The sequence below is a fragment of the Saccopteryx bilineata genome, chromosome 1 (genome assembly GCF_036850765.1).
Source record: "Saccopteryx bilineata isolate mSacBil1 chromosome 1, mSacBil1_pri_phased_curated, whole genome shotgun sequence".
NCBI classification, from domain to species: domain Eukaryota; kingdom Metazoa; phylum Chordata; class Mammalia; order Chiroptera; family Emballonuridae; genus Saccopteryx; species Saccopteryx bilineata.
In genome coordinates this window covers 310113276-310122388 of record NC_089490.1, presented here as the reverse complement: position 1 = coordinate 310122388, position 9113 = coordinate 310113276, and the positions used below count along the sequence as shown (strand labels likewise).

The window sequence follows — 9113 nt, the reverse complement described above, 5'->3', positions numbered from 1 at the left end:
AAAGTATAAAAGTAACTCTAACATCAGTCATTCTCTTGCTTCTCAGGTAGCATAGTTGTTTTTATTTTTTATGATAACATTTATATTCATTCATTATTACTTTTCCATTCTTTTTTTTCCAGATATAGTTCACATAACTGAGATCATAAAATTACATTTACCAGTTTGTGTCCTATATTTTATTTAAAATTTGTCATAAAGATTTTCTCATACTGCCTTTGCAAATATCATCATATGCTGTTGTATAGATTGCAGTGACTTATTGATGAAGTGATTATTCAAACTGTGCTCTCAGAGTCAGAGGGCTCCAAGTTGCCTCTGTAAAACCCACTGCAAAGAGCCAAAAACAGTTGAAGTAGGTGGACACAGCCCAAGTTTTGCCATTCCCAGAACAGACCTACTATTATGTGTCTTAATTATTGAGGTTCTGGGTAAAATTTCATTTCATTAAAGACTTCCATTTGGTTTTCTCAAAATTTTAAATAAATCACTAATTTAACATTCCTTTATATTTGAAATTGAGGCTGATTGTAAGTATACAATATGTACTATTTTGTGTCAGGCTTCTGGTACTCAGCATGTTTTTGAGATTCATCCATGTTATTGCATGGGTCCATGGCTCATGTTTTTTATTGCTGAGTAGTATCACAATGTGCAAATATACCAAAATGTATCCATTTACTTGTTTGATGATATTGGGTTTGTTTTAGTTTGGGGTTATTATGAATAAAGCTGTTATGAAAGTTCATGTAGGCCCTGGCCGGTTGGCTCAGCGGTAGAGCGTCGGCCTGGCGTGCGGGGGACCCAGGTTCGATTCCTGGCCAGGGCACATAGAAGAAGTGTCCATTTGCTTCTCTACCCCCCCCCTCCTTCCTCTCTGTCTCTCTCTTCCCCTCCCGCAGCCGAGGCTCCATTGGAGCAAAGATGGCCCGGGCGCTGGGGATGGCTCCTTGGCCTCTGCCCCAGGCTCTAGAGTGGCTCTGGTCGCGGCAGAGCATCGCCCCCTGGTGGGCAAAGCGTCGCCCCTGGTGGGCGTGCCGGGGTGGATCCCGGTCGGGTGCATGCGGGAGTCTGTCTGACTGTCTCTCCCTGTTTCCAGCTTCAGAAAAATACAAAAAAAAAAAAAAAAAAAAGAAAGAAAAAGAAAAAGAAAGTTCATGTACAAGTCTGTTATCATGTGTTTTTATTTCTATCGGGTATTTAGATACCTGAAATGAAAATGGCGAGTCACATGGTAAGCATATAATTAACTTTATAAGTAACTACCAAACCTTTTTTCCTAACTGGTATCATTCTACATCCCCACCAGCAAAGTATGAAAGTTCCAATTATTCTACATTCTCACTCATATTTGTTATTGGTAGTTTTTTAAAATTTTAGCTATGGTAGCATGTAGTGGCATAAAATTGTAGTTTTAATTCACATTTCCCTTATAGTTAATAATGTTAAATTCCTTTTCATGTGCTTAATAACCATTTGTATACATTTTATGAAGTATTTGTTCAAATCCTTGTCCTATTTTATTGAATGTTTTCTTATTTTTATCAAGATGTGAAGCTTCATTATGCATTCTATATTCATCTTATATTAGATATATTGCAAATACTTCTCACAATCTGTGGTTTGCCTTTCATTTAAAAAAATTTTTTTTCTTTGTATTTTTCCGTAGTTAGAAGCAGGGAGGCAGTCAGACAGACTCCCGCATGTGCCCAACTGGGATCCACCTGGCATGCCCACCAGGGGGTGATACTCTGCCCATTTATGGCATTGCTCCTTTGCAACAGGAGTCATTCTAGCCCCTGGGGCAGAGGCCACGGAGCTATCCTCAGTGCCCTGGCCAACTTTGCTCCAATAGAGCCTTGGCTGTGGGAGGAGAAGAGAGAGACAGAGAGAAAGTAGGGCGGGAAGGGTGGAGAAGCAAATGGGCACTTCTCCTGTCCTGGCCAGGAATCAAATCTGGCACTATCACATGCCAAACTGATGTTCTACCACTGAGCTAGTTGGCCAGGGCCTCTATTTTAACTTTTTAATGCCTCTGTCTTTCTTCAAGAGGCTATGACATCTTTCTTACTCACTTTTACAACCTCAGCCATAAATATATTTTTATAGAATAAATGAGATAATAAATCAATTTATTACTTCTGCTATTAAAAAAATAGTGCTTTATTGTTTGTGGAACCTACAGTCTTTCCTAATTAGGGTTATGACACTTTCCTATTTAACTTCATGTGAAGCTATTGACTTTCTCTATCATTTCTAAAAGATTATTATCTATAGTTCTTTAGATTACATCTTAAGTCATTTCACTGGTCTCTAAAATAATGTGTCTAGAGCAGGAATATAAATTGTTTTAGTTAAGAGCTCAAAGTGGCTACTCATCCCCACCTCTCCCCAACTTTGGGTCTAGTTTCTTGTGTATACTCTCAAAGTTTCCCTTTTTAAATAAGAAGACTATGTTACTGCTGTAAAATGAAAGGAAAGTGGGAGTTCAAATCTATTCATTCAAGTATTTATTCAGTCTACATTTATTAAAGTGTAATTCAGGAGAACTATAGTCTGGTCGAGGCAATAGAAACACAAAAGTCAGAGTATGATCGTAGCTAAACCAAAGGAGCAGAGGTGGTGCTGTGGGAGAACAGAAGAGGGACAGGTTCCAGCAGGAAATGCAAAATAATTTCCTGGAGGAGACAGATTAGGCTTGGGTCTGCAGGACAGGGAAAGACGGGAGGAAGAGTACTGCAGGAGAAAGAGGATGGCTTTTCTGAACTGCAGTTTTAATTATAAAACAAATTCTATTAACGAGGATTTGTATTGATTGATTAGATGGTAATCAAATGACATTTCAGGAAAAAAATCAGAAGTTCTTCCAATATTGTCTGTTCCAGTAAATAATACCTCTAACCACCCAGTTAATCATTTTAAAATTTATTCTTGACATTCCCCCCTTTTTTTATCTCCAGTCTACAGTAATAAGGAAAACCTGTTCATTCTAACTCCTAAATATTCTCAAATCTGCCCATTTTTCATGATGCCCATTGCCACCAACTAAAGCCACCTCTTTCTCCTGAACTGCTGACACAGATGCTTAACCAATCTCCCCACAGCCACCCCCACTGTCCTCAAACCACCTCCCACACGTAACCAAAGTTGTCTTTCATGAAAAGCAAAGCATGGCCTGCCTTGGTTTAAAACCTTTCAGTGGCTTCCTGTTGCCCTTAAAATAAGTCTCTATTCCATGATTTACAAGGCCCTCCACAATCTGGCATTTATCTTTCTTTAATGGGCCATCCACAATGGGCCATTGTTTTTTTCTTTTATATATGCCTCTGTTCTGTTTTTGGTTTTTGTGTAAGTGAATGTGTGAACATAATTATTTAAATATGCTAACAATATGTGAGTCAATGAGTAATAGTGAAAAGGTCCTATGATTTAGAGTCAAAATCACTAAGTTTATGTAAAAGTTTTGTCACTTAAAATATGTGTGCTCTGACTCTTTGCTAGTTCATAAGCATGATGATTGGATATCCATGCTCTTGTGTGAGATGTGCCTCCCTCCAACCTTGTTATATACAGTATTGGTGCATTTCCCAACTGATATGCGGGAAAAAAATGTGTGTGACCTGGAACAAGTTATTTAGCCTTTATGACCTCCTGTTTCTCATCTTAAAATGGAGGGAATAATCATCCTTACATTACACATTGCTGTAAAGATTAAGTGAGATAATGTATGTGAAAAACTATTTTGTGAACTATAACATATGGGAATGTTAGTAATAATATCATCAACTAATAACAAACACATACCATCAGATAAATAAATACAACATTGCTTTGGACATTAAAAAGTCAGTATGGGCTAATATCTGGAAACAGTCCAACTTCATACACAGAAAAAAATATTTTTTAATTGTACTTAATATACAGTTAAAAGGCATAAGGCAGTTCAAGGTAATGAAAAAACTGAACCAAACTACTGAAGATTTAAGGAATGAACAGCAAGAAAAGTTGATTCTTTACTTCTAAAGATTCTGGTATTATATTTTCTTTCTTATGTTTCTATTTTATAACTTATTTTCAATATAACATATTACGATATTTTGTAAGTATTTTAATAGTATTATCAGTGTTTGGGGCAGATGATTATATTCCTTAAAATGGGCTATTTCAAAAGGCATTCTGCATTCCTATGATTTAATAATATTCATGAACCTCCTTTTCTCTAAAAAACTATAGCCTCGATTTAATAATGAAATTCAGTGAGGAAAAATTAGGATTTATTTCATGAAAATTAATTCTATGGTTTAAAAAGAAAACAAATACTTTTACTTCATTAAACAAGAGATGTGTACTTGGAAAACCTTTCCTCTGTGTGGAATGAATACCGAGCAGACTGACTGGCGAAGCAGTGCTCAGCTGCTGCACTACTTCTCCTCTTTTATATTCTCTCTGCCTTACTTCAGGTAACAGTGGGAAGCTGGAACCTGACCATTTTTCATCCCCATTCCTCTTGAAGGCTATTTCAGCCGCAGTGAAGGAGTCCTCTGCTGCCATCTAGTGCCTTCATAGAGGGATTTGTAGGTTTAGTCAGATGAGCTGGTTTATTTTCAGTGCAGTGTGGGCTGGCAGGAATTGGAAGGTGGGGCTGTCAGAAAGCTCCAACATTTTGAAACAGTTTTTAAATGTATTACATTAATTAGTAAGAGGTGCTGAGTCACAGACGTATCATAGGCTTACGAGCTAGATATTTCAGGGAAATTTGTAGAAAATCAGACATCAGAGACATTGAAATTCAACTAGATGATTTAAAGTTGAGAAAGAAGATTGTCGTGATGTTCACGTAAAGAGCTCAGTTGAAAGCACAGAAAATAGATTTGAATTGCAATTACACACTTGCCAATCCCATTTCTCTGGAGACAGTATACTGTACCTTTTTAGGACCTCTTCACTCAGCAAAATTATGACATTTGCCAACAAGAAGAGCCTGCCTCTCTTATCTCCCAGTCCTGCAGTTAGTTACTCTAAGAGCTCCGCCCCAGACAAGGCTCATGCACCCCATTCTTTGCTGGAAGTTTGTGTCTCAACAATTTACTAAAAATGTTTTACTGGGTTGCACACTTGAAAATAATATGATATTGCCTGTCAACTATAATTGAAAAATAATTTGGTTGTTTCCATGTCTGTCTTGTAGTCAGCATTATCAGATATGAGTATTGCTACACCTGCTTTTTTTGGGGGTGTTGTTTGCTTGGAGTATTGTTTTCCAGCCTTTCACTTTGAATTTGTTTTTATCCTTGAAAAAACCACCACAAAAACACTTGACTTAAAAAAGGTAGCAACAGAAGAAAGAAGTATGGACTATAAACAAACAAAAACAAACAATAGAAAAACAAAAGAGAAGAATCAAACAAGATATAAAACTAACAGAAAGCAATTTATAAAATGGCAATAGGGAACCCACAAGTGTCAATAATTACACTAAATGTAAATGGGAGACTGGATAAAGAAGATGTGGCACATATACACTATGGAATACTACTCAGCCATAAGAAATGATGACATCAGATCATTTACAGCAAAATGGTGGGATCTTGATAACATTATACAGAGTGAAATAAGTAAATCAGAAAAAAACAAGAACTACATGATTCCATACATTGGTGGAACATAAAAACGAGACTAAGAGACATGGACAAGAGAGTGGTGGTTACCAGAGGTGGGGGGAGGGAGGACATGGGAGGGAGGGAGGGAGAGAGTTAGGGGGAGGGGGAGGGGCACAGAGAAAACTAGACAGAGGGTGACGGAGGACAATCTGACTCTGGGTGAGGGGTATGCAACATAATTTAATGACAAGATAACCTAGACATGTTTTCTTTGAATATATGTACCCTGAATTATTAATGTCATCCCATTAACATTAATAAAAATTTATAAAAAAAAAAGAAAGAAAAATAATTTTTAAAATTTCTTTAAAGGCTACCTATCACCACTATCATCAGGGTCTTATGCCTTTTTATGGAAGACACTTGAATACTTTATAAAGACCCAATGGGATTTCAAGTTGAAGATTGATGACAGAGATTAGGGTTGGCTTCCATTTCTTAAATTTGCCCACATAAACATTTAAAAACATGCTGTCATTCACTAAGTTGCTCAGTTAAGAAACCTGGGAGTCATCTTTGATATTTTTTCTCCCTCCTGCTTCCCATTTATCCCACACAATATACCACATATGTGCGCATACATGTGTAAGTATATGCAAATGCAAACAATCTCTTAATATTGTGATTCTAGCTTCTAAAAGTCTCTCAAATCCATCCGCTTTTCTCTATTACAACTGACATCACATTAGAAGATTCAATCATCACTCAATTAACTTATCTACCCACTTCCAATATTCATCTGACAGCTAGAATAATCTTTTTTTTAAAATAAATAAATTTAATAATGTTACAGTGCTGCCTGATACTCTCGAATGACTTTCTTTTGATTTTAAAACAAATTCCTGACATTTTAATGTGACCTTAAAGCCCCTGCATGATCTGGCCTCTGACGACCAGCTTCCCAAACTGATCTCTTGCCAGTACTTCCTTTTATTCCTGCATCAGTCACACCAGTCTTCTCTCGTTTGCTCCAAAGGACCAGGCTTCTTGTCACCTCAGAGCCTTTGAACATGCCGCTGCCTGTGTTTCTACTTTATTCTCCTAACACCTTGCTCTTCTTTGTTGCTGCACATATTACAAATTGCTTGTATGACTCATTATTTAATATCTATCCTTACGTCTAAATTTTAAATTCTATGAAGTCAGGTACCAAGTCTGTCTTATTCACTTGTTGAATGAGTTAATGAATTAACTTTTGCCACCTATGATTTTTTTGGTTGTTTTACATATGTTCCCTGTTTGACTGTAAACTTCTCCAAGACAGTCATCAAATTTTTAGTGAGACCTTCTGTTGGGGGTGTCTGCAGAGATGATTCAGACATGACCTTAAACCTTGTGGAAACAGAACATGGAAACCAGTATCATACAACGTTTAAAATGAGCACAATTCTTAGTAAACACAGAGGAGGAAGGGGTTAAGTCAGTTCGGTTGAATCTGGGTTTACATGTTAAAAAAAGATGAAATTGATGTTTTGTAGGACAAGGAAGAGTTCATGAGTAACAAAGAGGGAGAGGGTGGTCAAGGGAGCGAGGTCAGAGAGACGAGAAAGATGCAGTGGTTTGTTTGTTTTTTTATAAGATTCAGACTTTTAAAAAAATTTTTTAATTTTTTATTTATTCATTTTAGAAAGGAGAGAGAAAGGAAGAGAGAGAGACAGAGAGCGAGAGGAGAGAGAGAGACAGAGAGAGAAGGTGGGGAGGAGCTGGAAGCATCAACTCCCATATGTACCTTGACCAGGCAAGCCCAGGGTTTTGAACCGGCGACCTCAGCATTTCCAGGTCGACGCTTTATCCACTGCGCCACCACAGGTCAGGTGATGCAGTGGTTTTAATGTAGGGAAAGGAGGGGGTTCTTATCTATTTCTTCACCTGAACCTTCATCACAGTTATTTAATGCATTCAGTAAACATCACATCAACACTTTTTATTTGACTATTGAAGAACAGTGAGAAATGTGGGCATATTATTATCTTGCTTGGTAAACTCAGAATATGCCACTAAATAAATGAGTTTTCTTCCATGTTAATATTAAATGACGTTGGAACAATTGTATTTTATTCTACTTCAAGGAACCCCCAATAAGAACATCATTCCCGGGACTCCACAGAGGTTTGGTCAAAGCAGCTTGCATTTGAAACCTGTCCGAAAGAGGGTTCTGCAAGTTTGCTCACAAGACTAAATTAAATTTGTTCTTAAAGAACACTGTTCTCTAGAAATATCTTCAGATTGAGACAACAGCATTTCCTGTGTTCCTGGCCTGCAAGACTGACAGGGTGGTATTCTCTTAACTGAGTGTAGACACTTCTAAACAAATCCTCAGTCCCTCTCCCTTGAAAATCAAGACATGTGTCTTTATAACACTTTCCGTTGATCCTTGGGATGCTTTTATCCAAGAATAATAAATATCAGATTTCTCTGCTATTATTTCCTGAATCAAAGCATAAAATGGAGGTGTAACCAATTAATTATCACTTCAGAAATTTTTATTTTACCTTAAATCTGTTTGTTGCTGAGCATTAAGTTCCAGGAAGCCAATCCCTCACTGTTTCCTCAATTTGGGGGAAAATTGAAAAAGTTAACAGAGGCAGTCAAGTTATTTATACTTCAGAAATACTTGTGAATTCTTGGTGGTCTAAATAAGATACAAGGAAAATTATTGAATTGCTGCTTGTGAAAAAAATTGAATACAAGAACATGTCTGGGTTTTTTGTTTGTTTTACTTTTTTTAATTGGGAAAAGGGAGTGTGTTTATACAAAGGTTCTCTCTTCAGGAGTAGGTACGGATATAAGTTTGATGCTTTGCTTATGATTTTCAGTAGACAGAAAGTAATTGAAGTCCTCAATTATAGATATCTTGGGTTAATAGGTTCTACTGTTCTCATGTGAGACTCACCATTCTTTTGTATGGTTTGGTTCAAGCTTCAAAGTTTCCTGCTAATATTATTACTTTATTATAGAAGGCATAGTATATACTATACTGAGAACTAGACTATTACATTAATATTTTACTTATTCTGTGTTTGAGAATTGTTTTTCTGTGCAAAGAACTTCAGGGTGGGAGTCATCATTCCTGCTCTGATACTGAAGCACACTGCCTTTCAACAGAAATGTGTCCTTTTATATCATTGAAAGGATCTCAAAGAAAAGTTGGGGAAGGCTGAAGCCCTCCAGCACTGACAGAACAACTTAGCACAAATATTGGATTGAGTGTCCCAGGCAGCAGTTCTGACCCCAGCTCTATCCTAACAGGCTGTGGGACTTCCAACAAGCCCGTGGAGCAATGGAGGCTAGACCCCGAAGGAGAGGTTGATTCCAAGCCTCCTTACAGCCTCAAACTACCAGGCAATACTTCCAATATTTAGGCTATAAAACACAATTATGCTTTATATTCAAGAATTATGCTTTAGGCCCTGGCCGGTTGGCTCAGCGGTAGAGCGTCGGCCTGGCGTGCGG

At 37.4% G+C, this 9113-nt stretch overlaps 1 non-coding gene across 1 annotated transcript; it reads left to right on the top strand.

Annotated features, from left to right (window-relative positions):
- Window positions 1-3489: 3489 nt before the first annotated feature.
- LOC136321349 (small nucleolar RNA U13) lies at window positions 3490-3597 on the top strand. The gene has a single exon (XR_010728610.1). It is a non-coding gene; the product is annotated as a small nucleolar RNA U13 (small nucleolar RNA).
- Window positions 3598-9113: the final 5516 nt, after the last annotated feature.